Source organism: Mustela erminea, chromosome 6 (genome assembly GCF_009829155.1).
Source record: "Mustela erminea isolate mMusErm1 chromosome 6, mMusErm1.Pri, whole genome shotgun sequence".
Taxonomy (NCBI): Eukaryota; Metazoa; Chordata; class Mammalia; order Carnivora; family Mustelidae; genus Mustela; species Mustela erminea.
The window spans coordinates 86,537,139-86,555,073 of NC_045619.1; the positions used below are offsets into that span (position 1 = coordinate 86,537,139).

The following is a 17,935-nucleotide window of genomic DNA, read 5'->3' on the forward strand; positions in this document are numbered from 1 at the left end:
ATAAAACCTGAATACTTATTTCCCAGGAGAAAACATGAATGGCTAGTAAACATATTGAAAAGGTGCTCAGACTCAAAAAAAATCAGGAAAATACAAATAAAACCACAATAAAATTCACATCCACTAACTGACAAAAATTAAAACACTAACTAAAGAAGTATTAGTTATGATGTAAAATGACATAAACACTTAAATTCCTAAGTATATCAGGGAAAACAATTCAGTATTATTTTGTATAAAAATATACAAACTTCATAATCCAGGAATTACACTAATCCTACAATTCTTCTGCCTTGAGTATCTTCTTTCTCCATCTTTGTCATGACCAAACCTTACTCTTTTTTCAGATGCCCCTTTAGGAAGTAAAAGTAGTATTTTTTATGCTCTGAACTCCTACAACACTTTGTAAGTGTTTGGGCATATCACTTTCTAGCCTGTATCATACCTATTTATACACATGCCTTATCTTCTCCAGCAAACTGTAAGCAAGGAGAGACAAAACCCTGCTTGATCTGTCTTTTAATCCTATAGCAGTAGACACTGCACTGCATAGAGGAGCATATCATAAAGACTCAAAGCTACACAATCAAGCTGTACAAAACCTAGCATTCAAAAGGCACTCAGATATTCGTGGAATGAAGAAAAATCTGCTGAGTGACTGAATCAACCAAGACTTGATGAGCATATAAGCATGGGCTAGCAATGAAAGGAAAATCAGAACATCAATCTGTGTATCCAAAGTCCCCAATCTATTTTTCTCCCAGATTCTACTCGATGATGCATCAGGAGAACCAACCCTCAGGTACAAATGGGAATTACTGCCAAAAAGGGGACAAAAAAGGAGGGCAGGGTAGGAGGAGGTGGAAAAAAGAAAGAAGGCAACAAAGCAGGAGAAGGAAGGAATGGCAATACTGACTGGAGGTCATCTTTCCTAGGAATTATGAGAGCAAGAAACTATAAGGAAGCAAAGAAAAATCTACAACGCTTTGGTAAAAAAGGCAATGAATGATAGGACAACTTTAAAAGATGAGGGAAGTGGGGCACCTGGGTGGCTCAGTGGGTTTAAGCCTCTGCCTTTGGCTCAGGTCATGATCTCAGGGTCCTGGGATTGAGCCCCGCTTTGTGCTCTCTGCTCTCTTTCTGCCTGCCTCTGACTACTTGTGATCTCTATCAAATAAATAAAATCTTAAAAAAAAAAAAAAAAAAAAAAGATGAGGGAAGCTCTCCAGCAATTGTTATGCGCTGGACACTTTTTCACTTAAATTTATAATGCAGTATTTCAGACATACAGAAAGGTAAAAAAAGTATAACCAATATCTATGTATACTCCACTCAGTTTAAGAAATAGAGCACTAACAGTTGAAGCCCTCTGTATTCTTCTTCCGTTATATCCCCCTCCAATTTCCAGAGGCAACAGTGACCTGAATCTGGAGTTAAACATTCTTACTCATTTTTTTAAAAGACTTTGAGAGAGGAAGATGGAGAAGCAGACCCCTGCTGAGCAGGGAGCCCAATGCAGGGCTCAATCCCAGGACCCTGTGATCATGACCTGAGCCAAAGGTAGATGTTTAACCCACTGAGCCACCCAGGTGCCTTACACAGTTCTTTATATTTTTACATCATGCCATTTTTTTCAAAGTAGTGATAAATTTTGTGGCAAAGGGAGGAATCTCACCTAAATACATTGTCCATCACAGGAAACCCAGAATAAAAGGGAAAATAAAGGAACGGTCAGTAACAACTGACCAACTCTAAGACAAAAAAGATGGGGATTTAGAAGATGGATAGGTAATAGCTGAAGAGGGAAAAAGAGAAGGCAAGCAGTAGTGAAAAGGAATCATAGCAAAAAAGAACGAAACTCAGTTTTGTTTTGTTTTTTTAAAGATTTTTTATTTATTTATTTGACAGAGAGAAATCACAAGTAGATGGAGAGGAGGCAGAGAGAGAGAGAGAGGGAAGCAGGCTCCCTGCCGAGCAGAGAGCCCGATGCGGGACTCGATCCCAGGACCCTGAGATCATGACCTGAGCCGAAGGCAGCGGCTTAACCCACTGAGCCACCCAGGCGCCCCCGAAACTCAGTTTTGATAAAGAGAAATAGTTGCCTCAGAAACCGCTACACTAGTTGCTTTTAAAACAAAATAATGAGTGAGTGAGTTCAGTTCACACACCCAATAAATCCACAAACTACCTGTTAGGTACGTCCTTCTAAAACACTAGGGGTTAACTGCCTTCATTAACTGTATTCGAGTTGGGGAAAGAGCCAAATAAATGAGTAAGACATCAGAGGTTCAGAAAAAGAGAGAAGGAGAGAAGGCAGAGCAGTGGTGAGAAGGAGGCGCTTGCTATTTTATGTGAAGCTGGCTACAGAACCTCTCTCTGATAAAGCCACATTTGAGCAGAACCTAATGGAGGTGGGGAAAGTAGAAGATGGTTTCAGAAAGAGTAACAGCAAATGCAAAGGCCCTGAGGTGGGAGTTTGCATAGCATTTCAGGAATTTTAAGATGGCCAGAGGTGACTGGGACAGAGCAGGCCATGAGAAGAGTTCATACAGAAGGATGACCAGAACTGCTCCACGCAGGTCAGTACCAGAACTGAGGTTTTAATTCAAACTGAGATGCAAAATCACTAGAGAGCTTTCAGGAGAAAAGTAAAATGATCTGCTCTACATTTTATTTCATTTTTTTACTACGTTTTAAATAAGGTGATCATATCACCTTATTGATGATTTAATGATCATAAATGTATCACTTAAACAGGGATACTTTGGTGAGTGAATAGGGTTATCTCAGGACAACAGACAACAAGATCTTAAGATCTTAATTTTTTTTAAGACCTTAATTTTAAAAAGCTTCTTTGCACAGCCAGTTTAGAGGGGTTCTTCTGGCCAAATCTGGAACACTCTGATCAAAATATATAGTGGTAGTAGAAGATTACAACATGCTGAATAAAGCAAAAATCTCCAAGGCAACACTGTTAAACATAAATACATAAAAAGGGAAAGTTCCTTCTTACAGCAGAAAGCCAACCAATAAATGCAGAAGGAAAGACATGGTTAGAATATCATCATTTAGCAATCATCATAAATAAAACTGATTAGGGCAAGATTCATCCAAAAATGCTAAAACTGGTAGGTGAAATTTGAAAGTAACAGGATATTTTCATAGTCTCAGAATATATCCCCACAAGATACTTCCTGATTACAGAAAGCAAAATAATAAATTTATAATGGAGAAAACTGGTACATACCACCTTAACTTAAGAGTCAGAACTTACTGCCAATAGGGGAACGGCATATGCATCCTAATGTGATACACAGAGAAGAACTCAGCATCCCGTCTTAAGCAGTACCATCCAAAGTGAGTAACCTGAATCTATCATGTGCAAACATCAAACAAACCCAAACTGAGAGCTATTCTACGAAATAACTGGCCTGTCCTCATCAAGTTATTAGTGTCATAAAAATAGAGTCAGGGGCTCCTGGGTGGCTCCATTGTTAAGTGTCTTGCTTCGGTTCAGGTCATGATCCCAGGGTCCTGGGACTGAGACCCACATCAGGCTCTCTGCTCAGTCGGAGCCTGCTTCCCCCTCTCTCTGCCTACTGCTGCTCCTGCTTGTGCGCGCTCTCCCCGTACCCCCCGCCCCCGTGTGTCAAATAAATAAATAAATAAATAAAGTTTAAAAAAAAAATTACAGAGTCAAGGGGCACCTGGGTGGCTCAGTGGGTTAAGCCTCTGCCTTCAGCTCGGGTCATGATCCCAGGGTCCTGGGCTCTAGCCCCACATCAGGCTCTCTGCCCAGCAGGGATCCTGCTTCCTCTCCTCTCTCTTTGCCTGCCTCTCTGCCTACTTGTGATCTCTGTCTGTCAAATAAATAAGTAAAATCTTTAAAACAAATAAAGAGTCAAGAACTATTCTAGATTTAATAACACAAGAGACATGACAACTGAATCCATACAAGATCTTGGCTATTTTTCTGCTATAAAGCACATTATTGGGACAGTTGACAAAATTTGAATAAGGTCCACGGATTAGATCAGAATATTGTGTGCTAAGTTCCTAATTTTGATCACTATACTACAGTTACATAAGAGAATTTCATGTTTTTTAAAAAAATACACACAGAGGGCGCCTGGGTGGCTCAGTGGGTTAAAGCCTCTGCCTTCAACTCTGGTCATGATCTCAGGGTCCTGGGATTGAGCCCCACATTGGGCTCTCTGCTCAGGGGGGAGCCTGCTTCCTCCTCTCTCTCTGCCTGCCTCTCTGCCTACTTATGATCTGTCAAATAAATAGATAAAATCTTGAAAAAAAAATACACATGGAAGGGGCACCTGGGTGGCTCAGTGGGTTAAGCGTCTGCCTTCAGCTTGGGTCATGACCTCAGGGTCCTTGAACTGAACCCCACATCGAGCTCCCCACTCAGCAGGGGAATCTGCTTCTCTCTCTGGCCCTCCTCCCACACGTGCACATGCTCTCCTTCTCTCTCTCAAATAAATAAAATCTTAAAGAAAAAAATACACTGAAGTATTTAGGTGTTAAGAGGCACTGCATCTGCAACTTAAATGGTTTATTATTTTTCAATCAAGGAGGCTCCCATGGAGCCCAAAGTGGGGCTCAAACTCATAACCCTGAGATCGAGACCTGAGCTGTGATCAAGAGTCAGACACTTAACCAACTGAGCTACTGGGGTACTGAGGTACCCCTTGAACAGTTCAGAAAAAAAATAAAAATAAAAATTATAGGTGTTGGAGAAAAGGAGGGAGAAAGATAAAACAAATATAGCAAAATGTTAACAACTGAGTAATGCTGGTGAAGAGTATTTACAAATTCTTTGTAGTGTTTTTGCAAATCTTCCAGTCTGAAATTACTGTTTTTTATGAACAAAATACACATTCACTTATAAAAGTTTCTATGTAGAGAAGAGGCTGTGGGGGTGACAAGCTGGAAGCCAGACTGGACCAAGTAAAAGACTGCTAAATACTAAGGACAGAGGTCATGAAAGATGGCAAAGTAGGAAGCTCCAGGAATTGGTCCCTCTACCAAAAGTAACCACTGAGCTGGCAAGAAATGCTTGAACCAAGTGTTTTGGAAATCTGGAATCTAGTCAAACATCAGCAGCATCCAAGGTTATGTTTGATGAAGAAAGAAGCTGGTAAATTTTAGTGAATTTCAGCATTCGGCATACCATCTATCTGCCCGCAGCTCTCTGGCCGAAAGTAGACAGAGATCCTGTTATAGGCGCTGGTGTCAGGGTGGGCAATGGGGACCCTGTCCTCCAAAAATCAAGGTTATAAGCATTGATCACTGCTTCTGATTGCTGAGGAGCTGCCACAGAGGCTGGCCATTGTTTCAACCCCCATGCCTGATGTGGCTTCCTCAGCAGAGTCAGACAAGAGGATTTAAAGAAACAGAACATTCTTTTCCCCTCTTTTCTTATTAGATTCAGACATTTAAGAAAATTTCTGTCAAATCACTGGCTGACCATAAGGGTAACGGAAAAGGCATCAGTGACAACATAAAACAAGGAACATACTCTTTGCAAAAATACTTTGGGAAAGTCACTAAACAAACATATGACCTCAGCTTTAATCAAGTAACAACAGTAATCTCTAGGGAAGGAGTAGAATATAATTTCCAGAGTCATCATATTACAATACTCAAAAATGTCTAGTTCTAAACAAAAAAATTACAAAACATATAAAGACAAAGGAAAGCATGGCCAATTCACAAGAAAAGAGAAATTATCCTTGAGCAAGCCCAGATACTAGACTTAATAATATGCTCAAATTGCTGATGGAAACATGAACAAATAACTAAATGCTCAAATTGCTGATGGAAATATGCTCAAATTGCTGATGGAAACATGAACAAATAACTAAAGAAGATCAGGAGAACAAGGTATGAACAATTTAAAGAAAGCAATAAAAGATGAAAGTTACAAAAAGGAAACAAGCAGAAAATCTGGACCCAAAAGTACAATAGCTAGAATTAAAAATTCACTACAGGGATTCACACCAGATCAGCAAAAGAAAGAATCATCAAACTTGAAAACAGCAAACCGAGATTACTCAGACTGAGGGGCAGAAAGAAAAATGAATGAAGAAAAATGAATATAAACTAAGAGGCCTATGATACACCATCAAGTGTAACAATGTGCATATTATGGGAGTCTTAGGAGAAGAGGGAGAGGAAGAGGGTGAAAATTTTTGAAGAAATAATGGTTAAAAACTTTCCAAATTGGGATGCCTGGGTGGTTCAGTCAGATAAGCATCTGCCTTCAGCTCGGGTCATGATCCCAGGGTCCTGGGATCAAGCCCCCCGTCAGGATCCCTGTTCAGGGAATCTGTGTCTCTCTCTCCCTCTGCCCTCTCCCACTTGTGCTCTCTCTCTCTAATAAATAACATCTATTTAAAAAAAAACAACAGGGGCCTGGGTGGCTCAGTGGGTTAAAGCCTCTGCCTTCGGCTCACTCAGGTCATGGTCCCAGGGTCCTGGGATCAAGCCCCACATCGGGCTCTCTGCTCAGTAGGGAATCTGCTTCCTCCTCTCTCTCTCTGCCTGCCTCTCCACATACTTGTGATCTGTCTGTCAAATAAACAAAATCTAAAAAAACCTTTAAAAAAATTATTAAAAACAAACAACAACCAAAAAAAAAAACCTTTCCAAATTGATGAGAGACATAAATCTACACATGTAAGGAGCTCAACAAACTTCAAAAGGATAAATTCAAAGAAAGCCACACCGATGTGCATTATATTCAAGGTACTGGAAAACAATTTTCGAAGCAGTAGAAAGTGACTCATCATACTTTGAGGGAACCTCAATGAAATTAACAGTCAACAGCTCATCAGAACCATGGAGGCCAGAAGGCAGTGGGATGCCATGTGTAAAGCACTGAAACTAAAAGCCAAGAATTTTAAAATGATGTAAAAATTATGCTGTTTTCAACAGAAGCTATGGGAGTTCGTTACTAGCAAATCTGCCCTACAAGAAATGCTAAATGGAATCCCTCAGCCTGAAACAAAAGAACACTAGATGGTAACTCACTGTCATATGAAGAAAAAAAGATCATTACACAAGTCACATAGTAAATATAAAGGCTAGTATACTGAATTTTTGGTATATAACTACTCTTTTTGTTTCCTTTATGATTTAAAGACAAATGCATAAGGGTGCCTGACTGGCTCAGTCAGTGGAGCACATGACTCTTGATCCTGGAGTTGTAAGTTTAAGCCCACTGTTGGGTAGAGAGCTCACATTAAAAAAAAAAAAAAAAAAGACAAATGAATATAACTATGATTATAAATCTATGGTAATAGGCACACAATGTATAAAGACATAACTGGTGACAAAAACAACATAAAAAGTGGAAACAGAATTGGATAGGAAAAGAGTTAATGTATGCTGTTTTTTAAAATTGAGATGTAAAAGGTGAAAGATTTATATGATCTGAAAAGAAACCAGAGTATATTAGTTTCATGTGTACAATATAACAATTCGATATATACATATTTATATCTATTGCAAAATGATCACCACAATAAGTCTAGCTAGTACCAAATCAGACTGCTATACACTTAGGATGTTAACTGTAATCCCCACAGTAACCACAAGAAAATAACTTAAAAAATATACAAAAAGAAAAAAAAGGAAATAAAGAGGGACTTAAAATGGTGCTTTAGAAAAAAATCAAACACAAAAGAAGAGTAATTGAGGAACGACAACAACAAAAATATATGACCTATAGAAAACAAATAGCACTGGGGCGCCTGGGGAGCTTAGCTGGTTGAGTGTCCAACTCTTGATTTCAGCTCAGGTCATGATCTCTGTGTTGTGGGACCGAGTCCTGTGTCAGTCTTTGTGCTCAGCACCGAGTCTGCTTGTCACTCTCCCTCTGCTCCTCCCCCACTTCTGAGTGTCAGTCTTTCTCTCTCTCTCTCTAAAGTAAATAAAATCTTAAAAAACAAAAACAAAACAAAACAAAAACCACAGCGCAATGAGAGAAATTAGTCCTTCAGTATCAGTAATCACTGTAAGTACAAATGGATTAATTTACCAATTAAGACACAGATTGAGAGAACAGATTCTTTTTTAAATGACCAACCATATGGTGCTTACAGAAGACTCACTCTGGATATAACACACAAATAGTCTAAAAGTAAAAGAATGGAAGAAGATATTCCATGCAAACAGTAACCAAAAGAGACCTGCAGTAACTAACCAAGTATCAAAGAAGCCAGAACCTAAGTCAAAAGTTGTTACAAAGGGGACGCCTGGGTGGCTCAGTTGGTGAAGCAGCTGCCTTCGGCTCAGGTCATGATTCCAGCGTCCTGGGATTGAGTCCCACATCGGGCTCCTTGCTCAGCAGGGAGCCTGCTTCTCCCTCTGCCTCTGCCTGCCATTCTGTCTGCCTGTGCTTGCTCTCTCCCGCCTCTCTCTCTGATAAATAAATAAAATCTTAAAAAAAAAAAAAAAGTTGTTACAAGAGACAAAGAAGAACTTTTATATTGATTTAAAAGATAATTTATTAAGAAAATATAATTATACGGATTCCTGGGTGGCACAGTCGGTAAAATGTCTTCCTTTGACTCAGGTCATGATCCCACGGTCTTTAGGATCAAGCCCCACATCGGGCTCCCTGCTCAGCTGGAAGCCTGCTTCTTACCTCCCATTCTGCCTGCTTGTGCGCCCATGGGCTCTCCCTCTCTCTCCCAAATAAATAAATAAAATCTTAAAAAAAGAAAATATAAATATGTACACACCAAATAACAGAGACCCCCAAATATAAAAAGCAAACACTGAAATAACTGAAGGTAAAAATAGACATTTCTACTACAATGGTTAGAGACTTCAGTACTCTCACTTTAAATAACAAATAGGACATCTAGACAGAAGATCAGTAACAGAGGACTTGAACAACTTGAACAATTATAAATCAACCATACCTAACAGACATATACAGAATACTTCAACCAACAACAGGAAAATATATATTCTTCTCAAACACACATAAATCATTCCCCAGGACAGACCACATGTTTGGCCATAAACCAATTCTCAGTAACTTTTAAAAAATCAAAATCATACCAATTTTCTCTGACCACAATGGAATGAAGCTAGGAATCAATAAAAGGAAAAGGAAAACTGTAAAATTTGCAAATAAGTGGAAATTAAGCAACACACTCTCAAACAACCAATGAGTCAAAGAAAAAAATCAGTAGGGAAATTAGAAAATACTGAGTTTGGGCACCTGAGTCACTTAGCCATTAAGTGCCTGCCTTCAGCTCAGGTAATGATCCCAGGGTCCTGGGATAGAGACCCATATTGGGCTCCCTGCTCAGCGGGAAGCCTGCTTCTCCCTCTGCTTCCCTCTCCCACTCCCCCTGCTTGTATTCCCTCTCTCACTGTCAAATAAATAAATAAAATCACAAAAAAAAAAAAAAAAAAAGAGAGAGAGAGAGAGAATACTGAGACAAATGAAAACACAATATACCAAAACTTATAGGACACAGTGAAAGCAGTACTTGGGGAAATCCACAGCTGCAAATGCCTACATAAAAAGGAAGAAAGACTTCAAATAAAATAATCTAACTTTACATTTTAAGGAAAAACAAACAAACAAACAAACAAACTAAATCCAAAACCAGCAGAAGAAAACAAATAATAAAGATGATGATGGGAAAATTAGGCAGAAAATTGAAAAAAAAATAGTAGTGAATCCACAAAACCAAAAGCCAGTTCTTTTCTTTTCTTTTTTTTTTTTTTAAAGATTTTATTTATTTATTCAGGAGAGAGAGAGAGCAAGAGAGGGAACACAAGCAAGAGGAGTGGGAGAGGGAGAAGCAGGCTTCCTGCTGAGCAGGGAGCCCAAGGCAGGGCTCCATCTCAGGACCCTGGATCATGACCTGAGCCACCCAGGCACCCCAAAAGTCAGTTCTTCAAAAAATCAATAAAACTGACAACATTTAGGTAGACTGCCCAGGAAAAAAAGGGAGAAGACACAAACAAATAAATCAGAAATGAAAGTGGGCTATTACCACCAACTTTACAGAAAGGAAAGGATTGTAAGAGAATACTATGCACAATTTTACACCAAAAAATAAGATAATTTAGATAGAAAAACTTTTTCTAGAAACAAAACACCGAATTGACTGAGGAAATAACAAACCTCAACAGACCTATAACAAGAGATTGAATCAGTAATCAAAATCTCTCAACAAATAAAAGTCTAGAAGCAGATGACTTCATTGGTGTATTCTACAAAACATTTAATTAACACCAATCTTTAAAAAAAAAAAAAATGAGCACCAATCTTGCTCAAACTCTTCCAAAAAAAGAGAATACTTTCTAACATTCTACAGGGCCAGCATTATCTCGACACGAAAGCCAGACAAAAACAGCATGGGGAAAGAAACACTACTGACCAATATCCCTGAATAAAGATAAAAATCCTCAACAAAATACTATCAAACTGAATCTAATAGCACATTAAAATGATTATACACTATAACTAAGCGGGATTTTTCCCAGAAATACAAGATGGTTCAACATAAGGAAATCAATGTAATATACCACATGATCATCTCAACAGACACAGAAAAGGCACTGCACAAAATTTAACAAACCTTCATGATAAAAACACCAGCTAAAACCTTCATGACATTATGCTAAGTGAAATAAGGCAGGCACATAAGGACAAATTTATAGGATTCCACTATATGAGATTCCTAGAGTGTCAAATTCATAGAGACAGAAAGAGGAATGGTGGTGCCAGGGACTAGGCAAGTTAGTGATTAATGAGTAGAGAGTTTCAGTTTGGGATGATGAAAAAAGTCTGGAGATGGATGCTGGTAATAATTGCACAACAGTGTGAATGTACTTAATGCCACTGAACTGACTGTACAGTTAAAGAGAGCTAAAATGGTAAATTTTACGTGTATTTTACCACAATAAAACACATACACACGCGCGCGCGCACACACACACACAAAGCTGACCAGGAATAAAAAGAAACTTCCTTAATATTAAAAGGCCGTTTATGGGGCGCCTGGATGGCTTAGTGGGTTAAAGCCTCTGCCTTCAGCTCAGGTCATGATCCCAGGATCCAGGGATTGAGCACAGCATCGGGCTCTCTGCTCAGCAGGGAGCCTGTTTCCCCCTCTCTCTCTGCCTGCCTCTCTGCCTACTTGTGATCTCTGTCAAATAAATAAATAAAATCTTTAAAAAAGTAAAAATTTTAAAAAAAGGCCATTTATGAAAAATTCACAGCTCAATGGTGAAAGACTGAAAGCTTTCCTTATAAATCAGGAATAAGATAAGGATACCCACTTTCACCACTGCTATTCAGCATGGTACTGGAAGTCCTTGCAAGAACAATTATGCAAGAAAAATAAAAATTAAAAAAAAACGCATACAAATAGGAAAAGTAAAAGTGAACTATACATGATTCTCCATATAGAAAATCCCATAGGATCCAGAAAACTACTACTTGAGCTAATAAGTGAATTCAGCAAAGTTGCAGGATATAAAATCAACACACACACACACACACACACACACACAAAATCAGTTGTTTCTAGGGACCAGCAATAAACAATCCAAAAAGGAAATTAAGAGAACAATTCCATGTATAATAGCATCGAGAAGAATAAAATACGCATGAGTTAATTTAACCAATGATATGAAAGACACATACAGATCTTCCTTGACTTAAAATGGGGTTATGTACCAATAAACCCATCCTAAGTTGAAAATATTGTCAGTCAAGTATGTATTTAATACATCTAACCTACCAACATCATAGCTTAGCCTAGCTTACTACCTTAAGTGTACTCAGAACAAATACATTAGCACACAGTTGGGTAAAATCATCTTACACAAAGCCCATTTTATAATAAAGTGTTGAAAATCATATAACTTATTGAATACTGTACTGAAAGTAAAAAATTGAATGATTGTATACAGACAGAATATTTATAAGTGTATTATTTGTTTACCCTCATGATCGCCTGGCTGACTGGGAGCTGTGGCTTAACTGCTACTGCCTAGCATCATGAGAAATTATTGTATTGCATTTCCCCAGCCCAGTAAAAATTCAAATTCAAAATCAGAAGTACAGTTTCTACTGAATACCTATCACTTTCACACCACTGCAAAATCAAAAAATCGTAAGGTGAACCATCATAAGTTGGAGACCATATGCTGATGGGCACCTGGCTGGCTGAGTTGGTAGAACATTCAACTCTTGATCTCAGAGTGGTGACTCTGAGCCCCATGTTGGGTGTAGAGATTATTTAAAAATAAAATATTCAAAAAAATAAGTGGGGGCAACCTGGGTGGCTCAGTCAGTTGAGTGGCCAACTCTTGGTTTTGGCTCAGGCCATGATCTCATGGGTGGTGGGATCAAGCCCCACTACAGGCTGCACACTCATCTAGGAGTCTGCTTGAAGATTCTCTCCCTCTGCTCCTCTCCCCAGGTGCTCACTCTCATGCATGTCCTCTCTTGTTCTCTCGTTTTCTAAAAATAAATAAATCTTAAAAAAACAAAAACAAAAACAAAAAACCCAAACAAAGACAGACATCGCCAAAGAAGATACAGATACCAATGGCCAGCAAGCACATGAAAAGATGTTCAACTGCACGGTCACAAAGGAATATAGCAAAACACAATCACACTTCACCCTCACTAGGATGGATTTCATCAGAACAACAACAACAGAAAGAAAACAGGAAATAAGAAGGGCTGACATGAGTGTAGAGAAAGAGGACCACTCGTACATTGCTGGTGGAACATAAACTGAACAGCTTGACAGTTCCTGAACTTCATAGTTCTTTAGTATATACTACACACCTATTTGAATGGCCAAAATCTGGAACACTGACAACATCAAATACTGACAAGGATGTGAAGCAAAGGGAGCTCTCACTAATTTCCAGGGGGAATGCAAAATGGTACAGCCACTTTGGAGGACAATTTGGCAGGTTCTTACAAAAACTAAACATACTCTGGAGTAGAGGTGGGTGGGAGGGATGGGGTGGCTGCGTGATGGACACTGGGGAGGGTATGTGTTGTGCTGAGCACTGTGTATTGTGTAAGACTGATGAATCACAGACCTGTACCCATGAAACAAATAATACATTATGTTAATAAAAAAAAGTTAAAAAAAAAAAAAAAAAAGCTGGGTAAATACCAGGGGAAAAAAAACACAAAAAACCTAAACCTACTCTTACTATATAATCTAGAATTGCATTCCTTGCTATTACTTACCCAAAGGAGTCAGAAACTATCTTCACACAAAACCCTGCACATGGATGTTTTATAACAGTTTTATTCATAACTGCCAAAACTTGAACAGAAACAAGATATCCTTCAGTAGATGAATGAATAAACTGTGATACATCCGGACTACACTATTGAGCACTTAAAAAAGAAATTAGCTATCAAGCCATAACAAGACATGGAGGCATGTTAAATGCATATTTCTAAGTGAAAGAAGCTAATCTGATAAGGCTACATATTGCATGATTCCAATTATATGACATTCTATAAAGGCAAAACTGGAAACACTAAAAAAAATCAGTGATTGTCAGGGTTGGGTGGGGGTGGGGGAATGAACAGGCAGAACACAAGAGGATTTTTAAGGCAGTTAAAATACTCTGTATGATACTCTAATGATGGATACATGTCATTATATATTTTCCCAAAACCATAGAATGTATGCCACCAAGAGTGAACTCTAAGGTTAAGCTAGGGGCTCTGGGTGATTATGATACATCAACGTAGGTTCATCAATATAGGTACAGAGTGTGGACTACTCTGGTAAGGGCTGCTGGTGAAAGGGGAGAGTATACATGTATGCAGGCAAGGGGTATATGGCAAATCTCTGTACCTTCCTCTCAGTATTTCTGTGAGCTTAAAACTGCTCTAAAAGTCTTCAAATGAAAAATAAGAGAGAGTTAAGCATAGAATTACCATACAACCCAGCAATTCCAGGCCTAGAAATATATCCAAGAGAAATGAAAACATGTCTAATACAGCATGGTGATTACAGTCAATAATACTGTGTTTCATATTTGAAAGTTGCTAAGAGAGTAGATCTTAAAAGTTGTCATCACAAGAAGACAATTTTTTTAAACTATGTATGATGAAATGTTAACTAGACTTACTGTTCTGATCACTTTGCAATTTATACAAATATCTAATCATTATGTTCCACACCTTAAACTAATACAATGTTATATATCAGTTATACCTCAATTAAAAGAAATCTACATGGGAATTTGTAAATAAATGCTTATAAACATTTCAAGGTGATCTCCTTTATAAGCACGATAATTAGCATTATTCTTAACAGTCAAAAGGTGGAAACCACCCCTACATCTACCAATGGATGAAGAGATAAACAAGCTGTGATACAGACATATGACGGATTATTCAGACATAAAAAGGAATGAAATACAGAAGTCCTAAGACATGCTACAACCTGAATGGACCCTGAAAACATCATGCTAAGTCAAAGAAACCAAACACAAAAGGTCACACATTATATGACTCTATATACATGAAATATCCAGAATAGGTAAATCCTTACAGACTCCAGGGAGAAAGGGGAGGGGGAAACGGGGAGTAACTTTTGGATTTCTTTTGGATTGATGAGGTGGTGGTCGCACAACATTGTGGATATACTAATAACACTGAATTGTTCACTTTAAAATGGTTAATTTTTAAGATGTGAATTCCACCTCAACTTTAAAAAAATGAAAGATGGAGAATTCTTCTCAAACTACAAAATCTAGGCAAACCTCTTGGGTCCCCTCCTTCTTCAGGAGCTTTGTACTCTCAATGAACCTTGCTCTGTTGCCCACCATAAATAAATACACAAATAAACAAACTAAACTACAAAATTTAATTCTCTTTACTTTTTAAAAAAAGATTTTATGTGAGACAGAGTCCAAGAGAGAGCGCTTCTTCAATAACAGCTCATTTTGGGGTGCCTGGGTGGCTCAGTGGGTTAGGCCTCTGCCTTTAGCCTAGGTCATGATCTCAGGGTCCTGGGATCGAGCTCAGCATCGGGCTCTCTGCTCAGCAGGCAGCCTGCTTCCCTCTCTCTATTTGCCTGCCTCTCTGCCTACTTCTGATCTCTCTGTCAAATAAATAAATAAAATCTTTAAAAAAATAATAATAACAGGGGTGCCTGAGTGACCGCTCAGTGGATTATGCCTCTGCCTTCGGCTCAGGTCATGGTCTCAGGGTCCTGGGATCAAGCCCCGCATCAGGCTCCCTGCTCAGCAAGGGAGCCTACTTTCCCCCTCTCTCTCTGCCTGCCTCTCTGCCTACTTGTGATCTCTCTCTCTCTCTGTCAAATAAATAAATAAAATCTTTTAAAAAATAATAATAACAGCTCTATTTTGATACAATTCATATACTATACAATCACCTATCTAAAGTGTAGAGTTCACTTGTCTTTAGTGTAGTCAGAATTGTGCAACTATGACAACTGATTTTATGTATGTATGTACATATGCATTTTAAGTAATCTCTACACTCAATACAGGACTCAAACTCATGATCAAGAGTCACATGCTCTACCGACTGAGCCAGCCAGGTTCCCCTCACCACTATTATAGAACATTTTTATTAATTCCGCCCCCCCCTCAAAAAACCTAGTACCATTAGGAGTCACTCTCCATTACCTCTTTCTCCAGGCTCTAGTCAACCACTGTTCTACTTTCTGTCTCTATAGGTTTGTCTATTCTGGACATTTCATAAAAGTGGAATCATATGTTGTGTGGTCTTTTTTGACTGGCTCCTTTCCCTTAACATGTTTTCAGGGAACTTCCTTTATTTCAACTATAAAACTTGTTCCATGTATTAAAATGTAAGGAGAAAAATAAGAATATTAAAGAACCACTTAGAATGGGCGCCTGGGTGGCTCAGAGGGTTAAGCCTCTGCCTTCGGCTCAGGTCATGATCTCAGGGTCCTGGGATCGAGTCCCGCATCGGGCTCTCTGCTCAGCAGGGAGCCTGCTTCCTCCTCTCTCTCTCTCTGCCTGCCTCTCTGCCTGCTTGTGATCTCTGTCTGTCAAATAAATAAATAAAATCTTTAAAAAAAAAAAAAAAAAAGAACCACTTAGAAAAAGAACATTACTGAATACAATGGCAGACCGAGAGTCCAAAACAAATCTGGTTAAGATGAATCTTTGTAAAATATAAATCAATAGATTTGAAGTGAAACCATTGTAAGATGCAACAAAAAAACAAACTAGGGTAAAAAGAATACATCAGGGAATGTATTTTACAAAACAAATAGCTTGTCAAAGAGCACCTTTTCCCTAAAAAGGTGTAGGAAAATTGATTACAAGGTTTAATTAAAGGGAGAAACACAAAGAGTAAAGAATCCTCGCCTTTGTGTATGAAAACGCCTCCAGTCAGTGTTTCTTAAGATGTGGTCCTTGGACTACCTGCACCAAAATCTAAGAACTTGTTTTGAAAATCAGACTTCTGGCCTGTGCCCCAGAAAATCACTAAAGATGAGGCCCTGGGAACTTTTTTTTTTTTTTTAAGATTTTATTTATTTATTCGTGAGAGACAGAGAGAGAGATAGAGGCAAATGCAGAGGGAAAGGCAGGCTCCTGGCAAAGCAGAGAACCTGATGTGGGACTCCATCAGGACCCCGGTATCACAAACTGAGCCAAAGCAGAGAACCTGATGTGGGACTGCATCAGGACTCCGGTATCACAAACTGAGCCAAAGCAGAGAACCTGATGTGGGACTCCATCAGGACCCCGGTATCACAAACTGAGCCAAAGGCAGATGCTTAACCCACTGGGCCAACCAGATATCCCTGGAAACTATGTTTGTTTGGTCTTTTTTTTAAAGATTTTATTTATTTATTTGACAGACAGAAATCACAGGTAGGCAGAAAGACAGGCAGAGAGAGAGGGGAAGCAGGCTCACTGCTGAGCAGAGACCCCCCCCACCCCAATGTGGGGCTGGATCCCAGGACCCCAAGACCATGACCTGAGCAGAAGGCAGAGGCTTTAACCCACGGAGCCACCCAATAGTTTCCACCCTGGAAACTATTTTTAAGAGATACTCTGGATGACTCTCATGAATACTAAAGTTTGAGAATTGATGTCTAATTAATGCGTTAACACAAATGATTAAATTCGTATCAGAGTCAAGAGAAGAGTGAAAAGAGCAAAATGCATAAAAAAGAGTAAGATGAAAACAAAGAAAAATACTTCAAATTTTGGCACACTGTGCTCTAGAGAAAAGAGAAAGTGATGTCCGAAAACTCTTGTACAACTGATGTTGGAAAAAAATTAAAAATGTGTAAATACACCAATCACTGTGCTAATACCAGTGAAGACCACTGAGGATATGACACAGGAAGGCATTTTTAAATGTAAGGTTGCCTGGTACAGAAAGCACCTAACAGATGCACAGAAAGTGTGCTGATGTGTCAACTATTTTTACAAGTACAGTTATATTTAATAACTTCACCCTCTGATAATCCAGAGAAAACCTAACTTTCTGCTGTTAGTCTTTACATGAACAACAGCATGAATTGTCAAATACCATGTCAGCTACTGCTGTGCAAGCTCAGGGTTGGGACATTTACTTTCAGACCAAGATAATCTCTATTTTTAAGGGTAGCCTTATGTAAACAAGGAAAGGCAAAACTAGAGTGAAATTTCCCAACACTATGAACATTGAGTGATAGCGCTTAAATTTCCCTGAAAAATCACTAAAATGTGTATACAAGGATAGCCTTTATTATTCTAACTGTAAGCAAAGATTCCTAAAGATGAAGTATTAAGTTCTAGCTCATTATTTTACTTCACTGAAAAAAATCCATTTTGGTTTAGCAGGGAAAAAGACAAGAATTTTACATTACATAACTCTCAAAGGATCTCACTATCAGAATACAAAATG

General features: G+C 38.7%; 1 protein-coding gene across 6 annotated transcripts in view; it reads right to left on the minus strand.

The window, feature by feature from the left end:
* TFCP2 (transcription factor CP2) overlaps nt 1–17,935 on the minus strand; it is a 57,842-nt gene that overhangs the window by 38,000 nt on the left and 1,907 nt on the right. The gene's annotated exons all lie outside the window — the stretch shown is intronic.